General features: G+C 43.2%; 1 protein-coding gene and 1 non-coding gene across 3 annotated transcripts in view; one reads left to right on the top strand and one right to left on the bottom strand.

Moving 5' to 3' along the window:
• GRID1 (glutamate ionotropic receptor delta type subunit 1) overlaps positions 1-16,586 on the bottom strand; it is an 842,873-nt gene that overhangs the window by 452,929 nt on the left and 373,358 nt on the right. The window lies entirely within an intron of this gene.
• Positions 3,015-3,152, top strand: LOC114810902. The gene has a single exon (XR_003758592.1). It is a non-coding gene; the product is annotated as a small nucleolar RNA SNORA7 (small nucleolar RNA).

Genomic DNA, 16,586 nt, shown 5'->3' with positions numbered 1-16,586 from the left:
CCTGTTATTTGTGCCTCTCTTCCTCTCTAGATTGTGAGAATCAGCTTGGCCTAGAGAATAGACCATAGGCCTGGGAGTCAGAAGCAACTAGCTCCTAATCCCAGTTCTGCCACTTTCTGTTGTATGACCCTGGGCAAGTCACCTAACTTCTCTGTGCTTCAGTTACCTCATCTATAAAATGGGGATTAAAACTAAGAGCTCCTTGTGGAACATGGACCGTGTCCACTGTAATTAGCTTGTAGCTACTCCAGCATTTACAACAGTGTCTGGGCACACAGTAAGTTCTTAAATGTCCCTCCCAGCCCTCCCCCCACAAAAAAAAACTTCCTGAAGGCATGGATCATGTCTCTATTTTCATCTCCCAAGTGCAGAGAAGCAGTGTGGCTTAGTGGCAAGAGCCCAGGCCTTGGAGTCAGGGGGTGTGGGTTCTAATCCCAGCTCTGCCACTTGTCTGCTGTGTGACCTTGGACATGTCACTTCACTTCTCTGTGCTTCAGTTACCTCATCTGTAAAATGGGGATTAAGAACAGTGAGCTCCATGTGGGACAACCTGATTACCTTGGATCTACCCCACTGCTTAGAACAGTGCATGCCACATCGTAAGCACTTAACAAATACCATCATTATTATTAGTACAGTGTTCTGCACAGCTAAAGTACTTAATAAAAACCACTGCTAGATTGATTGGCATCCAGATCCATTGGTTCAATCTGTTTCTGGAAAACTTCCCTTCCCCATCCCTACAGCCTTGTCAGTGGATGTCGATGTAGGGCTTACAGCTCTGATGCTTCCTGGGCAGTCCAGCCTGCTCCTTCACTATATAATTAGAATGGAAGATGGGGAAAAAAAAACACGATTCATAATCGAGTTTCTCGCTCGATGAAAGTCGTTTGCATTTTGCTACGTTTCACGCCCTGAGATGCCGCTTACCGCCTGAGCAGTTGAATCCAATACATTTCAGGATTGAAGACCAGGCAGTCAGAAACTCTCAGAAAACACTCCCGTTGTGGCTTAAAAAAAAATCAATTCTAAATCACGAAATTAAACATATATATTAATTAAAAAGCCATACTGTCAAATGCCGCTCGTCTAATGGGACAACCAGGCTATCAATCATAACTTAATCATGCCCCTCCATAACCTCTTGAGAAGATTACAAATGAGATATGGGGTGGGGGGGCTGGAGGGGGAATTATTTTGAAATATAATTTGAACTTTCCTTCTGAAATACCATGACCAACTCTGATCCATCACCCACCCTCACGGCCCGAACCAGCGATAAATTAGGGCCCCGGTCTACAGGCCCTCATCAATCACCCAGGGCAGGAAGGAGAAATGGTTTTCTGGGCTCATGCATTGCAGATTATGCAGCCATTCCGCCCATAATGAAATGATAAATGCAGCCCGACAGTAGCCGAATATCAAGTACTAATAGGATCGCACAAAACAGCTAATCAAAACCAACAAAAACCCCAATAGAGGCAATCAAGTGCCTTCATTGAAGCAAGCGAGGTGGGTTGAAATAGTCCGGGATGTAGTCATTGTTTACAGTTTGCAAATTAACGGTGTCTCCCGGAAGCTTGCTCGCCCAACCCATTTCCAACATCTCCATGTGTATGTGTAAGTTTTCACATGGGAGCCGGTGACCTTGGAACATTTGCATAGGCAACTGGCTGTTCTGCAGATTGAGAATGACCAGCTTCAGGAAAATCATTAGGGCCAGAAATAAGGGCAGAGCCAATGGGGAGGGAAGACCGCAGCTCTCTCCCACCTCTCCCAGACCCACTGCCTTGCCAGTTTTAACCTAGAGACTGCGTTATGATTTAGCAAATGTGATTGGAAATGGCCCCAATAGAGAAAAATGTTAAAAAACAATCACAACCTTGTACTTCAAAAGTATGAAGCAGAGTATTCTACTGATCTTTACAAAGATCCAGTGAAATAAACAGGAGGCAAGCTTTGACATATTTTGCAGATGGGTAAATGGAGGCATATGAGATTGAGCAACTTCTTCGAGAAGTAGCATATCATGAGTCATTTCTTCTGCTCCCACCCATCCTTGAATAGGCCAAATGGATAGACCTTGTAGATCTACAGACAGCCAAACATCTTCATCCACAATAACATAGAACTACAAGTACAAATTGGAAATAGAATGGGCAGAAGGAGGCACTGTCAGCCTCAATTTCTGCACTTTCTGGGCTGGTAATGCAGACGATAGTCTTTTATGTCTCTAAGGGGTCACAATGTGTGCTCCCAACAAATATGAAGAGATGTCCTGAAACATCATTTTATTCAAGTTATTTGTTAAGTGCTTACTATGTGCCAGACACTCTAAGTCCTGGTGTTGACACAGGTAAAGAAGTTGGACACAGTCCATGTCCCATATGGGTCTCACAGTCTTCATCTCCATTTTACAGAAGAGGTAAATGATCCCAGAGAAGTGAAATGACTTTTTGTTTAAGGTCACATAGCAGCAAGTGACAGAGTCAGAACTAGAACCCAGGTCCTTCTAACTTCCAGGCCCATGCTCTATCCACTAATAATGTTGGTATTTGTTAAGCGCTTACTATGTGCCGAGCACTGTTCTAAGCGCTGGGGTAGACACAGGGGAATCAGGTTGTCCCACGTGGGGCTCACAGTCTTCATCCCCATTTTACAGATGAGGTAACTGAGGCACTGAGAAGTTAAGTGACTTGCCCAAAGTCACACAGCTGACAAGTGGCAGAGCCAGGGTTTGAACCCATGACCTCTGACTCCAAAGCCCGTGCTCTTTCCACTAGGCCATGCTGCTTCTCTTTGTTCATCTAAGAACATTTCTTCAGGGATCCATGTCTCCCTTCCATCGTTGGAGTGTCTTCAAAAATAGCCTGGGACAATCACTCACAGCAATCTCTGAACTGCTGAATGAGAAATCCTAAGGTACACTAGAAGCAATTCTAGGAAGAATGAGAAAACCATAACAGGCAGCTCTACTCATTAAAAGGAATTAGTTGAACAGTATCCCATGATCCCCCCTCTCAGGATCAAACCTGGAGAGTTTCCAGTACTCTACCAGTTTCGGTTATAAGGGGGAGAATCAAGCAGAGGCATACACATTCCGTTCCTACCTTGGCCAGTGGCTAGCGAGTGGAAGGCAATTTGCTACAAGTCAAAACTGACCTGTGCTGGGCAGCAGCAGCATGGGAGAGAGTCGAGGGTGTAGACAAGTATACTGCACAGAGGTAGGCAATGGTAAACCACCTTTGCATTTTTACCAAGAAAACCCTACGGATACACTACCAGAAAGATGGCAGATGGAGAGTGGGGTATTCTGTGAGAGATGTGTCCATGGAGTCACTTTGGGTAAGAGAGGACTCGACAGCATATGACTAGTCATCCCATGATCAATCCCCTGCTCTTTCCCCAAGTGAGCAATCAATGGTATTTATTGAGAACTTACCACGAACAGAGCGCTGTACTAAGAGCTTGGGAGAGTACAGTCCTCAGAAGTGGAAGACATGTTCCCCGTCCACACAAGTTAACGGTCTATATCTACTTCCTTCCAGTACAAAACACAGGATGCAAACAGATGGGACCCTATGATTGACATCTCTGGCTAAAATGCTATGAGGAAAAGGGATTGGGTTATTAGAGTCCTTTAAGGGAACGAGATTAGCAAAATTCCACCAGGCTCTTTGAAAACTATTATCCTTTCTAGTGCTGTCATAACCAACCGTTGAAAAAGTTTGGGAGGTAATCAGATGGATGAGGAAGCAAAGCACACCGCTCCCAATTCATCCTCCAGTGGCCCATCCCAAAATCTTGCCTCTGCTGGGAGATAATGTTCAGAATGAATTAGCCAGTTTTCCCATTTCTTGCAGAGTATCCAATGGGCTTACTCTCATTAACTGCAGCTGCCTTTGAAACCAACTTTCTCAAAGAAATAGCAGATGCAAATTTGAAATCAGTGTCAGAGTTTTCATTTTGATTACAGTGATTTCCAGTTTAGAAGGAAATGAATACCCTAGAAACCATTCAGGATTAATCCCCTTCTGAAGGAGCAATAAAATTCATTTAGGAAAGAAATGTGATTATTCCATTGCAAATCCTGTCATCAGGAGGAAGAAAAGGATACAATTGTCTGTTTATTTGGCAGGGGCTCCCAGGGTAAGCTAGGGTATCAAATCCTTTGACTGAATTCTTTACTTCCGGTGTTGTTTTGGCTGCTTTCCTCCACAGGGAGTGCAGTTCTGGGGGTAATGATGGTCATGTATTGAGTCCTTTTTACTCTCCTCCAGATGTTCAGAGGGTGATATTTCAGTCACTCTTTGAGGTCCGGCACCAAGGGATAGCACCAGGTTACTAGTCCTTGAGGTTGCTTACCCCCAGGTTTAGGATTTTTCGGGGAGGTCTTCACTAGTGTTATTATCCCATGACTCAGATTTGGCATTCCCAGGAAGCTTGGAAAACTTCCGTGGTTCTCCCAGCCAGACCTGCTTCCTATGGGTTGGATCCTGAGGTTTCAAGGCCCGTCAGGTACTCCACTCCCTGCTGGGATAGCTCTATTAAGAAGTAGTTTCCCCACGCCCAGATTACAGATCCAGACACTCTTGGATCAGAAACAGATAACCAATGGCAGTTTAAGGGTTTCAATAGTTTATAATATAATTTCATATCCCTGTCTGGTATTTATTCCCAACAAACCCAGAGCTAACTGCCCCTCGGAACCCACTGCTACATTTCCTTTTCTGCCACCCTCCTGATCCCCAGCCTTTCTGGCAAATACTAGCTCCCTCACCCTTTCCTCTTGGAAATGGATTACTTCACACTGCTCTGAAATTTTCTTCCTTTTTTTAAGCAGTATTTAAGTGCTTATTATGTGCTAGGCATTGTTCTATGCATTGGGGTAGATACAAGCTAATCAGGTTGGACATAGTCTCTGTCCCACGAGGGGCTCTCCCTGTCCCACGTGGGGCTCACAATCTTAATCCCCATTTTACAGAAGAGATAACTGAAGCACAGATAAGTTAAGTGACTTACCCAAGGTCACACAGCAAAGTGGCAGAGTAGGGATTAGAATCCAGGTCCTTCTGACTCAATTTCCTAGTACCCTCCTCCTTGCTCAATTGCTTCCCTGTAATGGGTTGGACTCCAGCTGATGTCACTAGATGAGTGATTAATAATGATAACTGTGGTATTTATTAAGCACTTACTAGGTGCCAGACATAGATTAAGCAGTGGGGTAGATACAGGTTAATCAGGTTGGACATAGGGGTCACAGTCATGACAATGACATCTTATTAAAAAAATCTTCCTTTTGGAAGGGGTCCTGATTGATTTCTCTACTCTAGAAATTTCTGAGTCTTTTTCCTTTTCTCTGCACACTGAAGTATTAGCATGAGATTTGGAAGAGAATTGGATTGCCTTTCTTCCCCATACAGTCTTCCTTTCAAGGATAAGCACTTAGTATAATAATGCTGGTATTTGTTAAGTGCTATGTGCAGAGCACTGTTCTAAGCGCTGGGGTAGACACAGGGAAATCAGGTTGTCCCACGTGGGGCTCACAGTCTTAATCCCTATTTTACAGATGAGATAACTGAGGCACAAAGAAGTTAAGTGACCTGCCCACAGTCACACAGCTGACAAGTGGCAGACCTGGGATTTGAACCCATGACCTCTGACTCCAAAGCCCATGCTCTTTCCACTGAGCCACGTATAGTGCTTTGCACAAAGTAAGTGCTCAGTAAAGATAATTGAATGATTGAATAAATGTTAAAACACAAGTCTGGAGGAAGAGGTTTTGTGAATTGCCTGATGCATGACCTTGGGCAAACAACTTCTCCGTACCTCAGTTTCCTCAATTGCAAAATGAAGAGTCAATATTTAACACCTGTTCTCCCTTCTACTTAGACTGTGAGCCCCATGAGGGACAGGGACTGTGTCTATCTTGATTAACTTAATCTGCCCCAGTGCTTACAACGGTGTTTTACATATAGTAATTGCTTAATAGCATAAAAAAACCAACAAAAGACAAGTTCAGAGAGGGGCACTACAATTACATCAAAACCTAAGGTGAGGGAGGAGTGAAGACTAAATGCTGTGATGAGCCTTTTGGCCTTGTTTCTCCCAATCACACAAGGAAGAGGAAATTGAGGTTTTCAAGATATGTGCAACATTAAAGCTAAATCTAAAAAGATGACAATGCCACTACTTAAACCATTCAGGGATTAGAAGATAGATCCATGTGGGCTCTATCCATTCACCCAATCACCAACTTGGACATACACTTGATCTCATAATCTCTAGTCACTGTTCAATCTCTACCAATAACTCTGAAATGCCTCTACAACTTCACCTGCCATCTCTCCCGCACACATCACTCACAGCAAATCTGTCATGTGCCCCCACAGAGACCTCTGATGTTTTGACCCCATCCAATTTTCTCAAGTCATCATGCTTCATTTAGATTCCATACCCGAACTACCTTCCTTTGATGGCTAAACTGACACATTCAATACTATCTTCTCTATTGAACTCAACTCACTCTCCTACCCCTTCACCCATCTCATACCACTAACCCACAACCCTGGGTCATCTCCACAGTCCACTTCTGTTGCACCTGTGCATGAGTCACAAACATTGCTGGTGGAAATCCAGGTATCAGGCCAACCTCGTCCACTACAAGTTCATCCTTGCCTGTTTTAACTCTACCATTTACCCTGCCCAGCAACATTATTTCTCCATCCTTCATAGCTGACAGACCACCAATCTCCCCACCTTCAAAGCCTTATTAAAAATGTACCTCCTTTAAGAAGCCATCCCCAACTAAGCCAACACTTTCTCTCTTCCCTCTCCCTTCTCTGTCACTCTTGCACTAGGATTTGCACCTTTACCCCTCTCTCAGCCCCTGTACAAATCCATTATTGTATTTATTCATATTAATCTCTGTATCCCCCTTTAGACTGTAAGCTTATTGTGGGCAGGGAACACTCCTACCAATTCTGTTATATTGTACTCTCCTAAGCACTTACTAGAGTGCTCTGCTCTCAATAGGCACTCAAATACAATTGACAGTTTGGCAGTCTATTTCCCACCACGGGTTAATTTTAAATTTTATCTAAATTATGTCATGTTGATGCCCCTTTCTGGTGCCAAGTTTCCCAAAGGAAACTCACCTTCTTTCTCCATCCTTGCATCACTGGACAATAAATAAGCTAGCCTGGAAACAGAATTCAGTGACAAGATTCAATTCTATGTCCTTAATGTTGATTCTTGGTTGTCTGTAGGTTTGCCAAATTTGAACAAGTCCCTAACATCGGTCTTCTTCAGACTAATTGTCAATCCACCTAATTTTGCTGATTCTGAAAAGTGGTTTCTAATCATCTTTATGTCTTCTTGTCCGTGTGCTTCTAAACTCAATCAGCAGCAGTTTGGAACTCCTGCCGAGTGATTCAAGGACTCCGGACCATGCTCTCAGCCTGATAAGTTGAAAGAGTTTCCCCGAAGCCTAGATTTATATTCTAACCTCAAGTTCCAGATCTCTTGTTATATCCTTGAGCCCAGCTTCATCAATAAAGTTGAACAGGGCTGGATTTAGTACACAACCCTGCTTTACTTGGATGGTGATAGGGAAAGGCTCTGATAAATTTCCTCTAATTCCAACATGGTGATAACAAAGAAATATTCAATGGGTTCTTTGGTGGAATCTTCCCAGGCAAAGACATATATATGGATTCCCTTTGGACCCATATTACAGTTCCTTTTGAATATTCATTTTGCCCAAGATTCCAGCATTGGTTCTAATTCCTCTTTCCTGTCATCTTTATTCTCCCATGGATTTAGGCTAATGTCTTTGGAGTTGATAGCATATGTCCTCACACTAAGCTTAACCCAACCACTCTGATTGGCTCCAGAATCTGCTTGACCCTGGAGGAAAAAGCCAACCTAACCTATGAACTGTACCCCACTGTCTCAATCGAGAGGCTTGAAGACCCACTTTAAAATAAAAATAATAATGGTATTTCTCTAACGCTTACAATATGCCATGTAAGCGACTAAGCAATGGAATAGATCAGATGTGGTTCCTGTCCCACATGGAGCTTACGGTGTAATGAAGGAAGCGTACATTCAAGTAGGGATAGAATACATTCATGGCTGAGAGATCACTGATGGTTCTAAAAGCAAAAGTCACTGTTGTAGGGTGTCCCATCCCTAACAATGAGGTTGAATATCCTTAAGGGAAATCACTCTACAATTCCTCCAAACACCTTTGTGCCACTGCCCAGCCCAGAGTCACTCAATCAGTAGTACTTATTCGGTGCTTACTTTGTGCAGAGCATTGTACTAAGCACTTGGGAGAGTATAATACATCAGAGTTGGTAAACACGTTCCCTGCCCACAGTGAGCATAGAGTCTAGAGGACTGTAACAGAATACTGGTCCAAATGAACCATTGGGCTGAATCAAGAACGCTGATTGTCTTATGATTTTAAGCATTCTATTCCACAGGTATCTTCTTTCTGATTTCACGTCAATTGACAGATTCCCATCCCTGAACAGCTAAGAAATACTGTTCCCTGTGAAAGATTACTTGAAATAAGCAGAGCATGTCTATACTACCCCTTGAGGCAATTTTGAAAGAGCAATGTTCCCTTCTGACTCCGGGCATTTAGCAGTGCTTTTTCTAGGTAGTGGATGTCACTGGTACTAAAGCCTGGTAGACTTTTTGAATCCCACAGATCCCAAGGCAATGACAGCATGCTCTTGGCAGACACCTGTGCCTGCCCAGGACAGCCTTCCACTATGATTACAGCAAAACATCTTTATCATGCCTTGGAAATGGAATCTTCCTCCACTGTTGCAAGGGGAGAACAGATGTTACAAAAACTCCACTAGGCTAGGGAGGCATTGTCTCCGATACATCTGTCTGCTTTCTTGAGTTGCTCTCCCTTTGGAGGTGCAGGTTCCTAATTACAACCTCACCAGTGGCCTCGAGCTCCTTTGCACTGTCTGCCTCATCTTCTGCCAAGGTTAAAGTTCATCAGGAAGGAAGAAAAAAATCCAACATCTTTCTAGGGAGAAGTCAGAGAGTAAAGGCATCTCTAAGCCACCTGAGAAGGTAATCTACTTAAAATCCCAGTGTATAGGAACTGTCTTCCATTAATAAATCGATTTCCTTTCCCACAGTTCACATGGAGCTCGATGTGATCATGGCATTAATCACAGAAAGCAAAGTAGAGCCTAGTTGTTTGGTGGCTACACACTGAAATGAAAAGGAAAGATCTTGGGAACACCCCTATTTACTATTTGAAAAAGAGGATTCAATGATTATTCCTTGCAAGCAACTGTATGGAGTTCTGGATCTGGCAAGGTCTGACATAAGAAAAGTGAAAGGTAGCTTCTCTCCCTGCCAAACAGCCAACCAGATCTCTCCTTTGGGATAGTTCCAGCTCTTTTCACGAGGTTCATTAATAATTCCAAGGAAATACCACAAGACATCAAAGATGTGGCTACACTTATCAACTTGGTGGAGAGGGCCAATGGTAAAAAGTTGAGATACCTCAATGCTTTCTATTGCTATCAAGATTCTGGTCAAAATCCTTCTGGATAGCAAAGTAGAGCATCAACAAGGTATTACCTCCATTCCAGTATAGCTTTAGCACATCTGATAAAGAAAAAATGCAGAGAGCAGCACCAAGACCTCTGCTATTTATCTTTTTCACTAACTTTTCCAAAGCATTTTGACATCATCCAGAAGATTGCAAGGTCTGACAATCACTAAACATATTTTGCTCCCCTAAAAACTGGGATAAGATAGCTTCTCTCCCCCCTCCCAGACTAGGAGCACTGTGAGAGACAGGGACTGTGTCTGATCTGTACCTACCATAGTGCTCAGTATAATGTTTGGCACACAGTAAACAATTGATCAATTGTATTTGGGTGGTTACTTTATAAAGAGTACTGTACTAAGCATTTGGGAGAGTAGAGTGTAATAGAGTTGATGGACATGTTCCCAAGGGGTCTCCAGTCTACAGGGGGAGGCAGATTTTAAAATAAGTTATGGATATGTACATCATTCATTCAATCGTATTTATTGAGCACTTAACTGTGTGCAGAACACTGGACTAATAATAATAATGTTGGTATTTGTTAAGCGCTTATTATGTGCACAGCACTGTTCTAAGCACTGGGGTAGATACAGGGTAATCAGGTTGTCCCATGTGAGGCTCACAGTTAATCCCCATTGTACAGGTGAGGGAACTGAGGTCCAGAGAAGTTGTCACTTGCCCACAGTCACACAGCTGACAAGTGGCAGAGCTGGGATTTGAACCCATGACCTCTGACTCCCAAGCCCGGGCTCTTTCCACTGAGCTACGCTGCTTCTCTTTTTTAAATAATGATGTTGGTGTTTGTTAAGCACTTACTATGTGCAGAGCACTGTTCTAAGTGCTGAGGTAGATACAGACTAAGTGCTTGGGAGAATATAAAAATAAACAGACTCATTCTCTGCTCAAAGTGAACTTACAGTCTAGAGGACAAGCTTATGTTAACCAATATCCCTTGGCCTAGTCGATGACCTTGGCCAGTCAGTTTCGTGAAAATTCAAGATTTACTATCTGACCCTTCCTGCTATCCCCAGGAGTAAAGCAGTGCTGTGTAGTGGATCCAGGTCCATTCAAACTATTCTTCTGCCATGCTGGAAGATACAGAAAGGGCTCTTGAAGCTTCCCCTACCCACATCCCCTGCTAATCAAGTGAACTCCTTGGGCTGTTTGCAACAAATAACTCTTTATAATAGTGTGCTTACAGAAAAGAAAATAGTCGTGAAAACCATAGCACTTATATTGTAAACTAGCTATCCATTCTTTAAATGGACAGCTACCCCTTTAGATAGTGAGCTCCTTGTGGGCAGGGAATGTGTCTACCACTTCTATAGTAGTGTACTCTCCCAAGCACTTAGTACAGTGCTTTGCACACACACAATTGATTTCAATCCATCTAGAACCCACAGAATGATACATGTACACACATACCTAGATACACATATATTTTTCGAAGTACTGTAATAATAGTTTTGAAATGTCATTTCATCCAGAAATATTATTTTCAGGCCACCAAGTCTGTTATGACACCCTCTTATTTCTCAGGTCCTCTTCACCTCTGTTGACTCCAAAATGAGAAGCAGCAAGACCTAATGGATAAAGCACAAACCTGAAATTCAGAAAGACCTGGGTTCTAATTCTGCTCTGCCACTTGTTTGGTGTGTGACCATGGGCAAGTCACTTCAGTTCTCCGAGCCTCAGTTATCTCATCTGTAAAATGGGGATTAATATTATAAGCCCATGAGGGACATGGATTATGTCTAACTTGATTACCTTTTATCTATATCTATACCAGTACTTAGTACAGTGCCTGGAACATAGTGAGCATGTGCCTGGGAGTCAGAAGGACCTGGGTTCTAATCCCAGCTTCACCACTTATTTGTTGTGTAACTTTGGGAAAGTCATTTCTTAGAACAGTGTTTGGCACATAGTAAGGGCTTAACAAATGCCATCATTATTATTATTATTTAATTTCTCTGTGTCTCCGATACCTCATCTGTAAATTGGAAATTAAGGCTGTGAGCCCCTGGTGGGACAGGTACTGTGTCCAACCCAGTTTGCTTTTCTCTACTCCAAAAGCTTAGTACAGTACTTGGCACACAGTAAGCACTTAAATTTAGCACTTATAATTATTACTGTTATTGACAAAAACATTAAAAAACACACAATGGGATCAAAGAACCAAAGCTTTGCCTTGGGGCAGACTGGCAGCTCCCCATGAGAAAAGTTTCCTTGAAAACCAAAACAAACCACAGGAGAAAGAATTGGAGAAGGATTACCATCCTCCTCTAATTGATTTTAAGATCTAGATATTAGCAAATGTTCCTCATAAAGCAGAATGAAGGGGGCTTGAATTCCTGGCTCTGATTTTTTTTTTCTAAGTACTTATTAAATGCTTACAAGTGCTAAACACTGTTCTTAGTACTGGGGTAGATACCTTGTTCATTTCTTGTTGTTCCTATCTAGAAGTTCTGAACTTAAATCTCTTCCCCAGAAACTAGCTACTGTGCCCAGTGAGCAAAGATTTGGTTTTGTACAATGCAGAAAGGAACTGGATTAAGTTAGTATAGATTAGATCCTGTAAATTCAAAGCTTTCTTCCCTCCTCTCAGGCTTGGCTTCTGCACATCTTAGCACAAACTGCCCTTAACCACATCCCCACTTGCCCATCAAGTGTATTTGGGCAACCCCAACGATCTGTTTCTTTTTATGGAAAACCAACAAGCCCGACTGCATTGGATCTTCAGGGCATTTCAGATCTGGGGGACAACATCTTCGTCAAACAAAGATTTGTTAGAAAAGAATCTGTAACATCGGTTGCTAAGGCGTAGGAGCTGAGAGGAAAATTAAAATGAATCAATTCTAAAATTCATTTCATTTTAAAAATTAGAAAAAACAAAAAACAAATTCAAAATTTAAGCTGGAGCTTTCATCCTGAATCCTATCAGGATAGATCACAGGCCTTTCAGCCCAACATTCTGTCTCTGATAAAGGCACCAGTTTGCCCCCTTGCTCTGCTTCTTCATTGCTCGAGATGGACCTTCCAACATTTCTGATTCTCTGTTCTCCATCCCCTATCTCTTCTTTGACACAAAATATGCCATTCAGTCATCGATCTATTCAAACTCCTCTGGAGCATAGTGACATTTTTGGCCTCCATGACTCCTTGTGGTAATAAACTCCACATATAGGAAATGTGACAAAATGGAAAAGGGAGTGAAATAGCAAATGGTTAGACTGACGTAAGCAAGTTACCATCTCAAATGGATTTAATTGAGGAAAAATTGGCAACACATTTTCAAGCCAGGAAACCAACCAAAATGCAGCTTAGTGCTCTTGTGAATTTCAAACTCTGATGGACAATGAGCTGGTGGTTCACTGCCTCTACAGGCAAACTCCAAAGATGTCAGAAGTAGGTATAACTTCTCAGCAGAAAGCCAATTTTACAAACACAATGGGAGCAAGTCCAGGTCAGATAACAAAGTTCAGGTTCCTTGGACCAGTGCACCTTCAATTATCCCAACCAGTCATCTGAACTACCCTGGCCAAGTTCAAATAACCTGTGGTTTGGATCAATGGGATCTGAATGTATTTGTCTCTTTACAGCTAGTGTGCATGAAGAGACCCCAAAACCTGGACATGTCCAACAGAGAAGACTCAAAGCCCCCTCCTTCACATGAAAGAAAAACTCCTTAGCCTTGGCTTCAAATCTCTCCATCACCTTGACCCCTCCTACCTCACCTCTCTTTTCTCTTCTTTCTACTGTCCACACCACACACTCTGCTCCTCTGCCGCTCACCTTCTCACGGTCCCCCGTTCACACCCATCCCACCATCGACCTCTGGCCCAGGTCCTACTGCTGTCCTGGAATGCCCTCCCTCCTCACATCCACCAAACCAACTCTCTTCCCCTCTTCAAAGCCCTACTGAGAGAGCTCACCTCCTCCAGGAGGCCTTCCCAGACTGAGCCCCCCCTTTCCCTCTGCTCCTCCTCCCCTCCCTCTGCTATTCCCTCTTCCCCTCCCCTCAGAACTGTGCTCATTTGTATATATTAGCAGCCTATTTATTTTGTTAATGAGGTGTATATCTCCTTGATTCTATTTATCTTGATATTGTCTTGTTTTGTTCTGTTTTGCTTTGCTGTCTGCCTCCCTCGTTTAGACTGTGAGCCCGTTACTGGGCAGGGATTGTCTCTGTTGCCGAATTGTACATTCCAAGCACTTAGTACAGTGCTCTGCACATAGTAAGCCCTCAATAAATACTATTGAATGAATGACTCTGTGATTACCATCACTGTTGCCAATCAGGTCACCAAGAAGTCACCCTGAATCACTGAGCTGAAGTATTTTAATTGAGATTCTCCTTTACTTTGAAGATAGGTAAATCTTTATTTGTGAGGTTTTACCCCAGTGATTAGCAGAGTACTTGGCACATAAGTACTTAATAAATACCACCAATATTATCGTTAACGAGAACACTGCTCTAATTTCTGCATGATTATACTATTTTCCCATTTAATTCCACAGGGCTGAATGTATTTGTCCATTAAAACACTGGATAAGTTCATTAGATTTAATAACTAAGCTTTGTAAGGGTTATGATGTTGAATGTTTGGGGAGTAACAGGAGGCAGAAAGTTGGATTAAGTGTCTTTCCACATTTTGGACTTTCTATTTCCTTCATTCTTCAGTTCAGACAAAAATCAGTCTACTGAACATGGTGACTCGAAGTGGCAATTCTTCATGAGGGTTACATCTTTTTGGTGACTCTGATGAGGCTAGATATACATCCTTGCCTCTCCAAAGCCCTCAACGGTTTTTTTTTGAAGCCTTATCATAGAGACCTTATTCTTGACTCAGCATGATGGAATAGCCTAATGGAGAACACTTCAGACTCTTCTAGCCCCCAACCCTACTGCTGTCCTGGGAGACTCTTGGCAGGCTGGTTAACTTATGCAGCAGCTGTCAGACATATCTCAGTCGATAGTAAAGTCATTCATTCAATTGAAGTTACTGAGCGCTTACGGTGTGCAGAGCACTGTACCAAGTGCTTGGAAAGTACAGTTCAGCAACAAATAGAGACAGTCCCTGCCCACAGCAGCGTGGCTCAGTGGAAAGAGCATGGGCTTTGGAGTCAGAGGTTATGAGTTCGATTCCCAGCTCTGCCACTTGTCAGCTGTGTGACTGTAGGCAAGTCACTTAACTTCTCTGGGCCTCAGTTATCTCATCTGTAAAATGGGGATTAAGATTGTGAGCCCCATGTGGGACAACCTGATTCCCCCGTGTCTCCCCCAGCGCTTAGAACAGTGCTCTGCACATAGTAAGTGCTTAACAAATACCACACCGGGCTCATAGTCTAGAATGCGGGAGACAGACATCAAAACAAATAAACAGGCATCAGTAGCATCAACATAAATAGAATTATAGATATATACACATCCTGTTGTTGAGTAGGGATTGTCTCATTTGTTGCCAAATTGTACTTTCCAAGTGCTTAGTACAGTGCTCTGCACACAGTAAGCACTCAATAAATATGATTAAATGTTGGTATTTGTTAAGCGCTTACTAAGTGCAGAGCACTGTTCTAAGCGCTGGGGGAGATACATGGTAATCAGGTTGTCCCACGTGAGGCTCACAGTCTTAATCCCCATTTTACAGATGAGGTAACTGAGGCACAGAGAAGTAAAGTGACTTGCTCACAGTCACACAGCTGACAAGTGGCAGAGCCGGTATTCGAACCCACGACCTCTGACTCCCAAGCCCGTGCTCTTTCCACTGAGCCATACTGCTTTGGAATGACTCATTAAAAATAAATAGAATTATAAATACGTACATATATACACACAAGTGCGTGGGGAAGGGGAGGAGAGTAGAGCAGAGGGAGTGAAGGGGGGTAATGAGGATGGGAGTGGGAGCAGAGGAAAAGGGGACTCAGTCCGGGAAGGTCTCCTGGAAGAGGTAAGCTTTCAGTAGGACTTTGAAGTGGGAAAGTATGCTAGACAGCGGGACAGGTGAGAAAAAGGCACATTGAGAAGTTAGCACCAAAGGAGCGGAGTATGTGGGTTGGGATGGAGAAGGAGAGAAGGGAGGTGAGGTAGGAAGGGGCAAGGCAATGCAGAGCTTTAACGCCAGTACTGAGGAGTTTTTGCTTGATATGTGCTCGCTTGATAAGTCATGTGGCAAAACCCTCCAGCTTGAATGAACTGGTATTCAGTGATATTTATTGAACACTTTTGTATAGAACACTGCCCTAAGCACTTGGGAGAGAAGAGTAAGTAGATACAACCCCTGCCTTCAAGGAGTTTGTACACAAATACAGTATGCGTAAGAGAAAATAAGAGAGTTTCAAGACATGTACTTAAGTGCTAACTCAGGGAGTGGGAGAGTGAGCAGCAAAATGCTTTGGTGATATAGAAGTTTTGGAGTGGAGTGAATGATGAGCTCTTAAAGAATGCCTGGGGCTTTCTCTGAACAAGGAACCCCTTCCCACTCTGTGGGAAGGCTCCTGTCCAGTGTCTGGCTCCCATCCTATGACAGTTGTAGAAAGGGAGAGGAATTTAAGTCAGCATCCCCAACTAAAAAAGAGTAGGATTGCTTCTCAGAATGGGGATGGGGGTTGGGTAGAGTGAGGTGATGAGAAATTAATCAGGGATAGCCCCCTGGAGAAGTGGTGATTTCAGAAGGGCCTTGAAGATGGGGAGAGCAGTGGTCTATCTGCTGTGAAGGCGGGTGTGAGCAAGAGGTTGACCATGAAAGAGGAGAGAGGAAGGCACAGTGAAATGAGGTGTGAAATGCGTGAGCTGAAGAGGAGCAGGGGCAAGTGGCCTGAGGCGGGGTAGTGATGGGAAGGAAAAGATTGTTGTTTGAAGGCCTTAAAGTCAACAATCAGGAGTTATCACTTGATGCAGAGAGGAATAAAGCAAAGACTGTAGGTTTATGAGTGGGGAAGACATGAGCAAACTATAGTTTTGTAATCGTCTTCGAAGGCTCCCCAAAAAAGATGAGAA

The sequence above is a fragment of the Ornithorhynchus anatinus genome, chromosome 3 (assembly GCF_004115215.2).
Source record: "Ornithorhynchus anatinus isolate Pmale09 chromosome 3, mOrnAna1.pri.v4, whole genome shotgun sequence".
Taxonomy (NCBI): domain Eukaryota; kingdom Metazoa; phylum Chordata; class Mammalia; order Monotremata; family Ornithorhynchidae; genus Ornithorhynchus; species Ornithorhynchus anatinus.
This window is presented reverse-complemented; position numbering and strand designations above follow the sequence as displayed.